Here is a 17,498-nt window from a genome sequence, read left to right on the forward strand (position 1 = left end):
ATGAAGGTGACCCACAGATTTTATGGCGAATCTGAACTGCTAATTTTAGAAAGAACTTTTTATGACAACAATTACTTTTAGATTATCTGTCAATTCCTTTTGAAAGGCAGTAGAATAGATAGTTAAGTCAATTTATTATTACAAATAAAAATACAGTTAGCAGAATAAATTTAACACAAATCTTTAAAGCTTAGCTAGTTTTAAAATTGTATACATTAATAATTTACTTATTTGATTTTATAGTTTTACAATAAATAGAAGGATTGGGGTCGAAATACTGTATGGATCAAAATACTGTATCTCTAAATACTGTGTTTCAAAATACTGTATGTACAAAATACTGCATGATCAAAATCCTGTATCTCAAAATTCTGTATTTCAGTTTTATCAGTATTTTTGTAAGAAAACATCATGATAATTTTTCATAAGCATAATGTTCTAATATACTCCCTTGAACAATAACATATCTCAACATGTAACAAGTCTCTGAAATACTAAAAAAAATTAAATAAATGGTATCTTCTTTTTATTTTCTCTTTCTCATTTTCTTCCTCTTAGTTATTTGTATCTCTCTCACATTTTTACATGAATTGTTCACATCATAATCAACAATTGCATAGACAATTGCACCAAACTAAAAACATTATACAGTATTTTGACAATACAGCATTTTAAGGTACAGTAATTTAAACTTACAGTATTTTGAAATACAGAATATTAACGATACAGTATCATGACCATATAGTATTGTACAGTATCATACAAAATTTTCACCTTACGGTATTTTATAATACAGCATTTCGACCCGCTCTCTAAATAGAATTGTTTTTATTAAAGATAAGTGCACATAATAATTTTTGTATTTTCATTTGTTTTTTTGTTGTTGTTAAAAAAGCTTCAGTGATTATTTGTTTTTCGTATAACATTACTATTTGATAATATTTGAAATGTTCACTGATATTGCATTCACAGTTAAGTAATCCTAGCACTTCTTCTGTTTAGAAGTTCCTGTGAAAGCTACCTCTCCTTATTTAACATTAAACAGGACATTATACAATGAAATGCACGAAACTCTCTCGTTTTTCAAGATCAATCAAATTTCAATAGAAATGCAATCCTCATAATGAGGTCTGCCTCTGCCGTGCAAATAAATCAGCTCTATTCTTATTTAGAAATGGCTGAAATAAGTTTTAACTCATACTCATTTCAAAAATAAAATTGTCATTCAGGCGGCTATCTATTGCTCGATATCTCAGGCAGACGGCAGAAAATCCATGCTCTTATTCTTAAGATATGAAATTTGTAAACTATTTGTTGTGTAATAAAGAATTAATCTAATCTAATCTATATACAGTTCATTCTTAAAAGATCACCAAAATTCCATCAGATAAGATCAATAAGATCAACCTTGAGGAAACTTCTTTCTTCTCCCGTAAGGTTAAAATTGCTTCTGAAGCTACATGCGAGTTCTTTTTACCTGAAGTTATGTTTCGCAATAGCCTGCAGATCTACTATTTTGGACAGTCTTTCATCTGGCTTATCAAGTACTTTGCAGAATCTACTCAGCGTTGTAACTTAGATCATTTGTGGCAGTCCTGTCTCAATTAAAATTATGCATTAAGGTGTGGTCCTGACTAAGTGAAAGCATATTTTTATAAAACAAACCTCAGAAGTTTTTCTATTGTTTCATATTTCAGATTTCACTACTGCTTACAAAAAAAACACTTATATTGATTAAACTAAAAAACATTAATTTCACGTGGCACTTTAGCACTTTTCGCTTTTTTTTTAGGTGAGTTTACATGTTGAGATAGGACTTATACTTGTAAGATTTAACTATTTCGATAAGTTTTTCTTTATGTAAGCATTCTCATTTCACGGGTTTTGTCGACAGCCTTTTCGAAAAATCATATTTTTCGATCTATCCAAATGAACCCTCCAATTCCATATTTTGCAGTACATTTCCAGACGGTTTATAACATCATCAGCAGCGAATAAAGTTGTATCTATGAGTGTTCGTGAAAATTCGATTCCACCAGGTAGAAATTCGATTAGATCATTTAAAAATAAAGCAAAGAGATTTGGACAAAGGGGGCACCCTTGTTTAGTTCAAAAACCACTCAGAAATACCTTTTACATTCCAAACAGCTAAAACATTTGCACCATTTATATTTCCAACACTTTTCCAAACTTTGCTGTCTTTGAAATATTTACAGCTTAAAAAAATAGAACAAGTTATTGGCAAGACTTTCCAAGTCACAAATTTTATCTTAAATCCAGCCTGAAATTCTTCAATCAACTTGTATATATGTATCCATTCCGTCAGACGATCGTTTAAAATTGTTGTGAGGATTTTGGATTTTGTATGATACATTAAGGAACGAGATACTGCTATGTTTATCTTCTAATGAACTTGAAAAATTAAACTTTTTTTAACTGTTCCGTTATTTTTTCAGTATTTAAGGTGGTATTAAACAGCGTTATTAACGGTTCAATTAATTTATCTGTTCGATACTTAATAAATTCAATTTGGACCTGAGTTTTCATATACAGTATTTTAAAAAAAGTGTTATGGCTTATGCAATATTTCAACTTGTTTGACTCTTGTCTTACTATTTTTCATTAACTTTTATAAAATAAAAAAATTGATGTTATGCAGACAAAATCAGAAAATTAACATTGAATTGCCTAAAAAGCATAGTCCTGGAGATTTAAAAACTATAATGCTGCTTTGGCATGGAATTTGGTTGGAGCTAATTTAACTCATCCTAATTGGTCAGTTACTGAACCCAAGATCATATTTTGAACTAAAATTAAATACCTAATACTTAAAGTTTAAAGGTTTTAAATGTCTATTCGATGTGAAAAAACATTCAGAACGAGTCAAGGAGTTAGATATAAAAAGTAATCAATTTCATTTATGAATATATTTTTTTTCTAATAATAATTAAAGTGTGTTCAATTTCAAAACTCCTTATTTGAACGCCTGTATTATTATAACAATTTCTAATTGCGTAATGTTGTGAAAGTTTTAAAAAAATTGTAGCTATTCATTTTTCATAATTATATGTATACTCATTAACAACCACTCAATTTAATTTGATATAACCTTGTTGATATGAAATTTATAACATTTCAGCACATAAATAAATTATAATTTTGCCTCTTGCTCATCCCTTACATTATTTATGAACAATTTGAAATATTAATCCCTTCAATAGAATAAACCACACGAAAATCTACTCTGCCACTATATCACAGAACCATATCAACTATACTGATGACATGCAACCTCATCTAATATCAACACGCAATCAACTTTCATATAATACATGTTTAGGTACTGCTATTTATTTAGAAAATATATAAATGTATTCTACCGGAAACAACTTAAATTTTGCCTAAAAATATACTCCGACCAAACAAAGTAAAACCAATTTTCCTCAAAAACACACACATCACAGAAGAAGAGATTATCGTTTTTGAATTCATAATTAGAATTTAATTTAATTTTTCGAAAAACAAAACAAAAAACCTCTTCACCTCTTTGTGAAGGTACTACAGGTACTCAGGTGAGGAGGAGGCTTACCTATTATGGTAATAAATTTGAATTTAACACATGAATTATTTTATCCGTTGCCACACATTTATAAAGCAGGAAATTAAATCCGTTAACACCACAAAAACAAAATTCTTAAAAAAAGGAAATAATTAAAGGAAATTAAACATCCGCCATAGGATAAAAACAAAAAAATGTATTCAACCCATATCCGACAGAATATGGATCCTTTTCCTTCTTCCTGTTGATTAAAATTACCACCATTGTTTTGTAAGGACACAAAAAGAATAGAAATAAAAAACTTCCGGTTCCTTATTCTTCTCTAAGGGTGCACAATAAAATTAAATAAACTCAGCATTTGAAACAATTGTTGAGAATGTTCTTATTTTTTTCAGGTCTGTTATATTCTGTATACTGTACCCACTTTCATTAGCATTATTAAACTGAATTTCATTCTTTATTCAACTATCTTATCCCTTCCCCACCCAACTCTCGGTAATAATCTCTTCCTTCAAAATATTGTTGCAGTCAAGCTGAAGGCGGCAGAAAGCAGGAAGAAACTAAAAAAAAAGATTCTATTATTTCAATTTTACTATGCATAAAGTAGCAGAAGTATAATTCAAGGTTTTTCAATCTTCGTCCTTTTTTTCTTATTCTCTTAAAGGGTGCGGAACGTGCCTTGCTGTGTGTTCGAAGACGGAAGACCTAAAGACGATGCTGACGATAGCGATGTTCTAAATGTTCTTATATTCCATGCTATGCTCTATGATCCTTTTTATTAAACGACGACGAGCATTATCCTGCAATATTACCTGCAGCAAGATTTATATGAAAGGATATATTTTCTGCTTTTTATTTCTTTGGATGTAAGTATTTTATATTTCCGATGAAATTCGATTTAGAATATAAGAAATGAAATAAAAGAAAAACTTTCCTTTCTTAGGTTCATACATACATACATACGAAATGAATTCGCAATGCATGCTGGTTCGGATTTTGAATTTTTCAAATTGATTTCCAAAGGGACAACATGCAGTATAAGTTTTATGTGTGTGATTTTACCCAGGAACGGGTCCAAAAAGAGGGGTCTTACGAACGATTTTTGTGTTTCATATTTTACACATAATTCATAATATTTTCATATGATTTTTTAAGCTTGGGAAAGTTTTATAAGGTGTGAAGGACCTAAAATAATTGTATTGAAGATCTGGGAATACACTTTTTGGAACGTATTCACTAATATTCTAGGGACTATTCACATAAGAGCGACCAACGACATCTATTATGACATTTCTTTCACATGGCTTTTCTTTCGTCGTCATAACAAAATCACAACAAAGACTAGAATACAAATTTTAGGTCAACACGAGCGTAAACATTTCATTCGTTGAAGTGTGGATCGTATGTGGAACCCGAATTAAGCTTGACAATTCGTTAAGGTGTGTCCGCACTAAAGAAAATTTTTAGTAAATATTGTAAAAAAAAAACGTTTATGACGAATGGGAAAGCCCATTTGTTTAAAAATCATTAAACGAGTGTAAGGAAGGCAATATGCGTTAACAAAGAGACAGTTTTTAACTGAAAATATATTGCAATGAGTTTAATTTAAATTAAAAAATTAACTAAGCTGACAGTGTCACTACATCAGCCCTAGTTATTCTGGTTTTTTGAACAGTAAAATTGTCTCTAAGACTGTGAAGTAAATACTACAGAAATTCAATACCATTTGAAATCTAAGATTACGAAAATATTAAGTATTCTCCTTGATTGCAGAAATATAAGAAACTATGATGTTTTAATCAGCATTATGAATTGAAAGGTGTAAGAAATGAGTAGTTTTTCTAATAACTTGATGTCAAAAGAGCCAAACAGTTTTTATTACTTTTATGTTTCCTCTCTGTGCAGCTCATAAGGCCAAACAAAATAGCCTCATATTACCGATTCCGTCATGAACAAAGAAGTTACACCAGAAAATTAGTGTATTTTTTACTTCTTGTTTTCAGCGTTTTTTTTTTTATTTTTTGTTTTACTTTTTGGATACAAGTTTTTGAACAAAAGGAAAAACATCGACAGAGATTGATGTAGTTTACCTTGAAAGTTTATTAGTTAAACTTAAATCTCCTCAAGTGCAAGATTAAATGTCAAATTAAATTTCTTCACTCAACTAGAACTTCTCACAAAAGTTAGCTAGATAGTATATTTCAAAGTACATGTGATTGTATCTTTTTTTTTACTTCAAAATAAGTTTTGTCAAGCGGGAAAGTCATGTCACATCCTTACAAAAGATTCAAAAGAAATAATTGTTTGTGGTAGGAAAACTTTACAATTTGTACTTTGTATATCAAAGTTATACATCTACTGCCCATCACTATATAACTTAATCCCTCCCACATAAGTTTTTTTATATTACAGAAATAAGGAAAAAAAGAGCGAAAGGCATAAGTGCATAATTGCCTAAAAACATGTAATACATTTTCTGACGGCTTGAATCAAGATGATATGTTTATAAATTTGCTTGTGCTTAAGATTTGGTTAAAAATGTGCTTATACTTAACCCTCAGTCCCAACTCATGAATTCCGCCCAGCCATTCGAAATAAAGCATGTTCTATTCATTATAACAGAAAAAGTAGGATATGTCACACGCATTAAGTAGTGTAGGAGATTGGGGTGAAATAAGAACAACTAAATAAAAGAAGAGCCTCGAAGAATAATGTTAAAAGAAAAAAAAATACACAGATAGCTACATTTTTACATATACATTGACGGAATAATAAATAAAACATAAAACTAAAATATATCTTCTTAGCCAGCATGATCGACTGGACATAAAATGGAATTGTATTTTTCTAACCGCCTGGCCATCGTATGTTTCAATGAAAAAGAAGACGTCCGTTAGCGAAATGGGGGAATTATGAGAAAAAAAGACACATTACATTTTGTTTAATTTTTAACTTCAGTTGAAGAAATTCTTTCATCAATGGAGGAAAAAAACGATCTTAATGAATTTATTAAAAAATTACAAAATGTATGGTAAAAATTTTCCTTTTTCTACCGCCATTATTCTTTAGATTGGAAAATGTGGTATAAAAGAATGACAAGAATTTTATTAAAATTTGAAAATATTTTGAGACATTTTTAAATGAAAAAAAAAATAATTCTTATGTTTGAAAAAATGGGTGTAAACCATTAAAATGTGCTATTTTTATATCCCAAAGTCCGAACGAACTTTTTGCTCTGCATAGAAGAAACACTACTAAAATAGAAAATAATAATAATCGTTTTACTAGGCTAACAGGCTTTGGAGCAGGTATTCTTTTCTCTTTGTTGTTTTAAGTGATTCGCATTCTATTGTTCATCAATACTTTGAAAGAGTAGAAACAAAAAGAACAATAAAGCAAGAATGTGTTTGTATCACGATCACCAACACTTATTAGTACTATGTCAGTCGAATAAAGAGACAGAAAACACAAGTGAAGCCATATTTACATGGTACCAACGTGAAGCTAAAATAAATACGAAAAAATACCAGTATGTACCTTCCTTGGCAGCATGATAGCCTGGTATATGGAATTGAATTGAGTTGTTAGGGGTTGTGACTTGGTCGCAAATAAATCAATATACATAAGCCATAAAAGAAAGCGGGTATAGTTTTAGTTGCTTACGAATCATGTTATAAAGTATTCCTGTTTATCAATAATGTTTCTCTTTTTCAGATCAATGAAACTGGGAAACAACTGAATGCCTTACTTAGAATATGACGCTGAGACAAACAAAATACTAATAAAGTTCTAAGGCTTTAACTAAACGTAGTTCCAGTAATTGTTTTAATTTGTATGAATTTGTATCTTAATTTAAATTAAAAATTAATAAAAAAGAGGAATATGGTTTTATTTTTACTTCGTCCGAAAATTCTTAAAACAGGTCTGACATTATTTTAGTTTTTGGATCACGCTTGCGGTATAACACCATTTACAGAATCAAATATTTTTAGACATCAATCCTTACATTTTAATTGTTTAAAATGTGCTCCAAAAAACCCCTATAAGTATGCATATAAGTCAAACCAAATTCTTAAATTCACGATAGCAAATAATTTGGGTACAAAATATTTCTGTTTATCACCAGGCGATCATGCTAGCAAAGTAGGTAAGCTTTTGATCTCTCGCTTTGTATTTATTTTTTTCTTTCTTCCTTAGCCCATATTCGAAGTTGATACATACAAAGAGAATTAGGGGAATGTTTTTTTTTTCACACACAAGCCTATCCAGAATAACTCCGCCTTTTTATAACGTTACTTTTTTTTGTTGTATGTAGTTTTTTAAATACTTTTTATGAGTGTGGGTGTACATTTTTAGTGAAGCAGAATAAAAAGGAAATGAAAATATTGTTTTAAGAGGAATTACTTTTTCTTCTGATCGCCTGGTGGTTCAGATAGAATCGTATATCCCTTGTATTACAACGGATGAACAACGGAAAACCTTTTCTGAACGAAAACCTTACCTACTATTGATTTTGATCTCCTAGTACATTAGCAAAAATTTCGTAAACAATCTAATTTGCGCTTCATTCTCCACTTACCTCTCGATGTTCTTCAAGCTTTTATATCCGATTTGTTTTTTTTTTATTTGTGTAATATTAATTTATAAACAGCCTTAAATAGAAAAATATATTTATAAATATTGACAAAAACAAATTTAAGAAATTTCATATTAAGGGGTATTCTGGTCTAGAGACATGAATTTTATGTAATTTTTGAAGTGCTGTAGAAAAAAGCAAGCTACAATTTTACCATCAATTTTTTTATACATTATTTATTCACATTAGAAGCATACAAAAAAAAATAAAAAAGTAAAAAAAAAATAAAAATTCCGTTAGTTATCAGCTGATAGAGTAGTGCGTCTCAAAAATTTGGTGCGTGACCATACCCACGATTTTAACTCTCCTAGAAATCTGAAATCAAAAACTAAAAAAGATTATTAATCTACAATAATGTCGCAATGTCTGGAACTACGGAAAAGTTACAAACATTTTTTTTTACAAAATGGCGGCTGTCTAAAGAAAAATACAAAAAATTTACCATTTTTTTGAACATTCTTCGATTTGTTAAAAATAGTAAAAATAAAAATTTGGGGATGGCCGTAGTTCCGGACGTAGACAAGTCCCTAAAGAAGACTTTCTTAAAATTTCAAGTAAATCGGTTCGGCAGAACCTGAGAAATCGTGGGTATCAGATTCAAAAAGACAGTTCTGAGAAAAACGCGTTTAAAGTACCCCATTATGTCTTTTGTTCTATTAGTTGCAGCCCAACCGATTTGGATGGCTGCTCAGCAAAATACTTATTTCTCCGAAAATAATTTGAATTTGGGAAAATCCTCTAGTAGACATATTCTTAAATAGTTAAACTATGAAAATATGAAAAGAAAAAAAAATCGATTTTTTTTAATTTCTAGACCAGAATACCCCCTTAATATTTATTGTTTTTTGTCTGCTACAATATTATTCCACCTTTGCAACTTGTATTTTTCTATAAGGTGCGTATTTCTAGTAGATACATTTAACTTCTTTTTTGGGAAATAAATAGATTTTACTGATGATATCTGGCGGTGTCCTCTTTTCTTACTGAACTAAACATGAATGAAATTTCTTATTCTGATTTTGTCATTTCTAAAGGCTCCCGAAAATTGCTCTGGGTTTTAGTTTTTGAAAAGCGCCTGAAAATTAAGAATATGAAATTCTGTGCATAGATTTTTGTTGAAGCTTGTATTGTTGGCTTTATTTTAGCCTTATATTTGTTTTTAAAATTCTATCTAATATAACACAAAACATACAAAAAAATAAGCTTATGTATTTTTTGTCAGTTCTGTAAAGTGCTTGTTTTAAACTGACAATTTCTATTGAAATATTGCTACGAATTTGATTAAATTAAACGTTTTTTTTTTTAAATCCACTTTAGTGAAAAAGGCTCTTTGTAATAAAAAAAAACATATCAAACATATGTTTGCACTATATGCGTTGTTAAAAAATAATGTTCTGATCTACGCTTATCATATATTTACATATAGATATTATTTCGTTACCCAATTTTAAAAAATAACGGGTTAAAAAAAGAGAATTTAGTGTAAACCATTCAAATCGCATTTTTTAAATGTAAATTTAAAATTTTTGAGAATCTTAACTTTTTATTATAATAAAAATATGAAATACTGGGAATATAATATATATCCAAAGCTAAGAATTGGTTTGTGTATATGAACAAACTAATCAAAGACACAAATCATTTTTTGTCGATAAGTAAGCTCACCGGTATGTCATAACTCATAAGTCTTACGTAATAAGGGGTCTACATATGATTATGACCTAAGCTAAGGGATGCACAGTGCGATATTTTTGTGTGGGCAGTTTGAACGCAGCCCATACTCCCCTGATAGCTCATACCCGCAACAAAACCTCATTCCAAGAAAAATGTAACACAGGTAATAGAACATCAATCGTTTGTCTCTTTGCTATTCCGGTTTATTCCAAAAATTAATAAGTGGTTTTGCTAACTATTGTATTGGTTATTGGCTAACTATTGTATTGGTTTTGGGAGTTCTCGCACGGGTTAACTATTCAAATTTTGCCTTAAAATTCAAATAAGAGATGCAATGTGTTCACAATCGTTTCGTTAACCGTCTAATAGTATCAGTATTTTTCGATTTCGACTTCTACCTACTCAACTGTGATTTAGGTATACCTGCTTAAAACATGATGGTACCTTGTATCAAAATGAATTCCATTTTGGTAAATTTGTACAAGTCGATATCGTTTAAAATGCTAATATTGAATCCTGAATCCCAAATTCATAAGTGCCATTCTACAAAAATCGTGTTCTGTTTATAATACGAACAAATATGTAGGTATAAACAATTAAAAAGTGCTTTTTCTATTTCCCCAAGTCCTAACGAACTGTGTTTATAAGACACATTTTTTTTGCTAAAATAGAAAATATTAAACGGTTCACAACGCGATAAGGCTGTGAAGCAGAGAGAAAAAACTAATCTTAGTTTTTTTTTTAGTTTTTTTCTCTCTGCTATGAAGCAGGTACGCATTCCAATTTCAATTATTTATCAATAACTTTAAGAGCAGGAAAAAAAGAAAAAAAAGGAGCAATGTGCTCGTGTGACGATCACCAACACGATTTTAGGATAAGTCATACCCAAGCTCTCAATTTATATTTCCTTTGTATAAAGCAGAAAAAAAATGTACAAATATAACCATATTTACAAAAATCTAAATTAAATACGAAAAAGTACCATACAAAAAATACCCTCTTTAGCAGCATGGCATTTTAAATTGAATTAAGTGGTTTGTGCCTTGAGTATTTGATGCAAACACTTTTCAAAAATAATGGATCAATTAGAACATTCGCAAATATAAACAATTTAACAATTTTAAAATGTCCCAAATAATAAATCTTGTAAATATTTATAAACACTACATTAAAAAGTTGGTTGTACAGCAAATGAGATCTTACTAAAACAAATTGTTACTTTTCGAACCATTTTATGACGTAGTCTATATCAATTACTCACATTCCTTTTTTTCAAGTAAATAAAACTGGGACACAATTAACGCTGTAACTAAACGTAGCGCCAGTAGTTGTAATAATTTTGTATTAATTTGAAATACAAATCAATTCAAATAGGAATATGGTTTTATTATTTCTTCGTCCGAATTTTTTTTAAACAGATCTAAAATTATATATCAATATCGACAAAATTAAAAATACTATAAGACCTCGATCATTAAGTTATAAAATATTAATTATTTAAAATGTGCTTCGAATAAACCCCTATATGTATGCTCACAAGCCAAACACAGCTGATCAAAAGTCTAACCATTTTTGTAGAAAATGTTTCTGTTAATCACCAGGCCATCATGCTGTCAAAGTAATTAAGCTCTCTACCTTTTTTTTTTATTTGCTTTAATCCACAATCAAAACAAAGCTCGTAAAAATTCCGGTAGATTCCATACATACAAAGACAATTAGTGGATTGGTTTTTCACACACAAGCTTATCCAAAATAACTCCGCCTTTTTATAACGTTAATTTTTGTATTTTGTATTATTGTATACTTTTATAAAAGAGTTTAAGTGGGGGTGTATAGTTTAAGTAAAGCTGAATTAAAAGGAAATGATCAAAATTTCGTACAGGGGAACTGCTTATTTTTTATGATCGCCTGGTAGTTCAGAGAGATTGTATGTTCTTCTATTGCACGCATCTGAATTTGGCAACCGTACTTTTCTGAATGTTAATCTCACCTTCTACCGATGTTTTGATTTGTACTGTTTTTGGAAGATCGACAGTCAATCATGCTATTTCAGCTTACCTTACGATTTACTTTAAGCCTTTGTTTTCGATTTCAACAAACAAACGTAGTTTTTGTATTTTTAATTTGTTTATTAAATATTTTAATCTTAATTTTTAAACAGCCTTAAATAATAAATATTTTTATAAATATTGACAAAACCAATTTTAGGAATTTTCGGTTAATCTCCATTAATTATGTGCATATTTCTAATTCATTTCATATTATTATTGGTTTTCGTCTGCAAGAAGGGAATTCTCAAAATTATTCTTTTCCTATAAAGTGAAGTATTTCTAGGGAATTAAGAGCTGTCGGGGAAAATGCAGATTCCATCGTGTCCGCTTTTTTTATCGAACTATACATGAACGTAATTTCTTATCGTGATTATTTCGCGGAAATTGCTTCTGGTTTGATTTTTTTTTAATTCACCTGAAAATTCTCTATTTGAAAATCTGGCTTTTTTACAGAGAGAGTAGCGGAAATGTTTTATTAATTTTTCCATTGACATAAACATCAAGTGAAACAAATCCTTTACTATTTACAAATATTGTTTAATTTGTATTATTATGTATTTAATTTGTCTTCAATGTATTTCATGCAAAAATTATTTAAACTATTTATATTTTAAATGTTTGTAAGTTGTTTTAAATCTAAAAAATTATAATACGTATTTTAAACAATAAATCTTAATTAAAAAAAAAAACCTTTGTGTTTAAATATTTTTATTCCATTTTTTTTTTGAAAGAAAACAAAACTTGTATTTTTATAAATAACGTAAACAAATTTATCGTTAAAATAACATTTACAAAGTAAATTTTCTCTAAAATGAAAATTATAACTTCAATCAAGTTTATAATATTAAATCAAAGAAGCAATATTTTATACATATATTTGAATACGAGCAGAATTGAAGATTTTTGATCATTGTTTTCACCCTATTAGGTATTCCTTTTCCAGCTCCCACAGTAACACAATTTTTAAGAAAGAGAATTATCTGTAGACTACAACAAATTAACATATATTTGTAATTTGTTGAAAAACTAAACATTTTATTATGATAAAAATATAAAATACTGGGAATAGAATTTATTAAAAGACATGGTTTGTGTATTTGAACGAAATAATCGAAAACTCAAACCATATGTTTTACTTAGCTAATTTCTTGTTATGGAATATGTTTTAACGGTCTAAATTTGACCTTAGCTAAGCTAGCTAAGGGACACCTCATACCAAAAATAAAAACTCATCCCAAGAAAAATGTAACACTTTTAATAAAAGATTAATGGTGTGTATCTTTCCTATTCACGTTTAGGTTTTTTGACAAAAAATAAAACAAAAGGTTTTGCTAACTAGAAAATTTGAGGCTAACTTCAGAAATTAATAAAAAAAAGATCTCGGGAGATTTCACACGAGTAAAATAATCAATTTATAGACTATTAAATTTTTTTAAGGATTTTAGTTAATAGAGTGTAAATACAATTTACTTACTGATCGTAAGTCAGTACATTTCGATTTGATCATTAGTTTTTTAACATTGTCACTGGCTTTTCATGAGTGTGATCACCTGACATTGTACCGAAAACACCGAGGTGACATTCGAATAATTGAAAAACGAAAGAAAATATGATATTTTTTCTAACTTCTAACTGTCAAGAGAGTCAGACTGTTTTTTTATAATATTGTGTTTATTTTGTGTGGAGAAAGTTTAAAATTTAGAAGAAGAAACTTTAATGGCGTAACAAAAAGAATGACATTTATCCGTTTGTAATTAGTTTTTGAATGAAAGAATTTATAATTATAAGATGTTATATAACATTCAAATACATTTTTCTCTTCTTTCTTATCAGTGCGAATTTAAAAGGAGTGATATAAATTGTTGCCTTTTTGATATTAGTTTTTAATTCTTCAAATTTGTTTTCCGAGAAATGTCGACCTTGTGTTAAAAAATACTTACTGTTACTTTTGACATCAACACAGCCTCCTGAACAATGAATTTACACGAGAAAATAAGTGTGATTTTTTTATGCTTTTAAAAATGCTTTTTTTTTATTTTTTAATTATGCTAACTTTTTGGACAAAGGGAAAAACATCGACAAAAATTAATGTAGTTTTCCTTGAAAGTTTATTAGTTGAACTTAAATCACCTTTAGTGCAAGAGGAAATCTCTATCATAGTGAATTTCTTCACTCAACTTAAATTTTTCACAAAAGTTAACTAGATAGTACATTTCGCAGTTCATGTGTTTGGTTCTTTTTTTAGCTCAAATTAAGTTTTATCAAGCAGAAAAGTGATGTTATGTCCCTACAAAAGCTTTCCAAGAAATAATTTGTTTGTGGAAAGAATATTTGCCAATTTTTTACTTTATATACACAACCTGTCAAAAGTTAAATCACAAGGACAAATCGATGAATTTAATAAGATTTGATTGAATTTAAAATGGGTTTGGGAAGATGTCGGTTAGCGAAATGAGAAATTATGAGAGACAAATTTTACTTTGGTTACAGCCTTTATTTTTAGATTGGAAAATGTGGCATTAAAGTGTGGCAAGAATTGTATTATAAGTTGAAAATGTTTTGACGGATTTAAAAACATAAACATTCAATTCTTATTATATCAAAAAATATAAAAACAGTGCTTTTTTATTCATCTAAGTGCGAAGGAATTTTTTTGATTTGAAAAAAAAATCCTTACTAAAATCAAAAATAATAATTGATTCACTCGGCGATCAGGCTATGAAGTAGGTGTCATTTCAGTTTTATTTCAATGATTCGCATTGTTTTGTTCATAAATACTTTGAAAGAGTAGAAACAAAAAGAACAAAGAAAGTAAGAATGTTTTTGTATCACGATCACCAACACTATGTTAGTACAATCCACGACCCTTCTTTTCAATTTTGTACTATAAAGAGAGAAAAACACAACTGAGGCCAAATTTACATGTTACCAATGTGAAGCAAAAATAAAAAAGAAAAAATACCAATAAGTTCTTTCCTTAGGAGCATGATAGCCTGGTATATTGAATTGTTGATCGACTTGCGGTTTGTGACTGGGAAAATCGTCGCAAACACTTTTCAAAAATCATGGTTTATTTAGCACATTCGCAAATAAATAAAATGTAAACAAGCAATTTCAAATGTGCTAAATAATAGATCCTCTGAATACTCGTGCAGCAACAGAAATTATACCATAAAAGAAAGGGGCTTTAATTTTTAGCTGCTGCACGAACCTTATTTTAATCAATTACTATTTCTCAATAATGTTTTTTTTTCAGATCAATGAAATAGTAAAACAATTCAATGTATTATATAAATACGCTGAGCCAAACAAAGTACTAATAAAGTTCTTAGGCTTTAACTGAACGTAGTTCCAGTAATTGTTTTAATTTTCTATGAATTTGTATCTTAATTTAAATTAAAAATTAATAAAAAAGAGGAATATGCTTTTATATTTACTTCGACCGAAAATTCTTAAAACATGTCTGACATTATTTATTAGTTTTTGGAACACACATGCGGTATAACACCATTAACAAATTCAAATATTATTAGATATCGATCCTTAAATATTTTATTTAAAATGTGCTCCAACTAAACCCCTATATGTATACACGTAAGTCAAACCAAATTCTTAAATTCACGATAGCAAATAATTTGTGTACAAAATATTTCTGTTTATCACCAGGCGATCATGCTGGCAATGTAGGTAAACTTTTGCTCTCTCGTTTTTTACAAGCCTATCCAGAATAACTCCTCCTTTTTGTAACGTTACATTTTTTTTGTTAGTATGTGGTTTTTCAAATACTTTCATGAGTGAGCATGAGTGTGGGTGTAAATTTTTAGTGAAGCTGAATAAAAAGGAAATGAAAATATTATGTTAAGGGGAACTGCTTGTTTTTTCTGATCGCCTGGTGGTTCAGAGAGAATTATGTATCCAATTTTGTGTAGGACCTGAACTGGGCAGCCGTCTTTTTCTTAACATGGCGCATGAGCAACAACTTCATACAAACAAATTTTGTAGGGTTTTTGAAGAATCGGTTATCATGCACTACAAAACTTTATTATTCTCTGCTTACCTCACGATATTCTTAAGCTTTTATTTCCGAGTTCGATAAACAAACGTAGTTTTTGTATTTTGTTTAATACAATTTTTTTAATCTTAATTTTTAAACAGCCTTAAATAGATAAATATTTGTATAAATATCGACAGAAACAAATTTTAGGAATTTTCTATTAATCTTCCGTATTTCATATGAACATATTTCTATACATGTCAGTTCGTCTTCTAGAACTGAATGCTCAATATTGTACTTTCCTATAAATTGCGTATTTCGTCGGGTCCACTTTTCTTACTAAACCTTATATGAATGCTATTTCTTGCTCTAATTATTTCATTTCGTTTTATTTTTTAAATATGCCTGATGACTCTTATTTATTATATAACGCCAAAATATGTTTTGTATTTTTTCAATGGAAAATAACTTAAATGACGGAATTTATACTTTATCCTCTGCTGCTATTCTATAATATGCTCTAGTTTTTTATGTGAAACAAATGCTCTTTTTAATTTAACTTAAAAGTATTGTCTAATTATGTTTATTTGGTACATACTTCGTTCGTCTTCAACGAAGCTGTTTTAATTATGTTAAATACTTTCATTTTATCGGCTGCACACTGAATCTTTAAAAATAAAAAACTTTTTGTGTAAATATTTTTATTCATTTTAATTTTAATAAAAATAATATTTTTATAAATAATGTAGATAAATATATAAATGATAAATAAATGAACAAAACCAAAAAATTTCTTAAAGTAAATATAATCTGAAATTAAAATTATTAAATTAATTTACAATAAAAAAGCAAACAAGCAGGACCTAGCTTTTGTATTTGGAAAGTAATAAAACTTTTAAATTTTTTGTCCAACATAACTTAAAGAATATACATATGTGCATACATTTTTGTGCAAGCTTGTATTTATCAATATTCCTTAGAATTCTGTTTGTTTTTTTGCTTTAATTTTTAGTTGAAATTTGTTTTTAAAATGTTAACTAATATGACGTAAAACATGCTAAACACAACTTCATTTATATTGTGATCTTAGCTTTCACTTTTAACTGACAATTTCCATTGAAAAATTATTACGGATTCGATTAAATGAAACGTTTTAAAAATCCATTTGTGTAAAAAGGGGCTTTGATGGATCTTAAAATATTAAAACATCGTATGAAAAAAATAATGCACTGTTCAAAACATAAACTGATCAACGCTTACAAAATACCTACAAATATTACTTCGTTAGCAAGTCTCCCTTTTTCAGCTCTTACAGTGAACCAATTTTAAAAAAATAAATGGGGTTTACACTGGAGTACACGCGTGGCCTACTATGGTAGACCACAGTTACAGTTTTCTTCATAACATAACAGTTTTTTATTAGTATTAGATTTTAAATACTTTACAATCCAACCTAAAATTAATAAATTATGGTTATTAAGAGTCTAAGGCTAACTGAACATTACGCAAAAATATTTATTTCATTTATATGTTTAGAAAAAAAAATATTAACATTATTAAATGGTCTACTATAGTAGGCCAAGC

The 17,498-nt window shown here is 28.7% G+C and overlaps 1 protein-coding gene and 1 long non-coding RNA gene across 4 annotated transcripts in view; one reads left to right on the forward strand and one right to left on the reverse strand.

The window, feature by feature from the left end:
* The window catches only part of LOC129939103 (uncharacterized), a 53,063-nt gene extending 47,358 nt beyond the window's left edge, over positions 1–5,705 (forward strand). Inside the window, exons 3-4 of the long non-coding RNA XR_008780509.1 lie at positions 4,224–4,425; positions 4,503–5,705. This is a non-coding gene — a long non-coding RNA (uncharacterized LOC129939103). The remainder of the gene's footprint in view (positions 1–4,223; positions 4,426–4,502) is intronic.
* Positions 1–17,498, reverse strand: part of LOC129939096 (inactive dipeptidyl peptidase 10) — a 284,572-nt gene that overhangs the window by 59,175 nt on the left and 207,899 nt on the right. The window lies entirely within an intron of this gene.

Source organism: Eupeodes corollae, chromosome 1 (genome assembly GCF_945859685.1).
Source record: "Eupeodes corollae chromosome 1, idEupCoro1.1, whole genome shotgun sequence".
Lineage (NCBI taxonomy): Eukaryota > Metazoa > Arthropoda > Insecta > Diptera > Syrphidae > Eupeodes > Eupeodes corollae.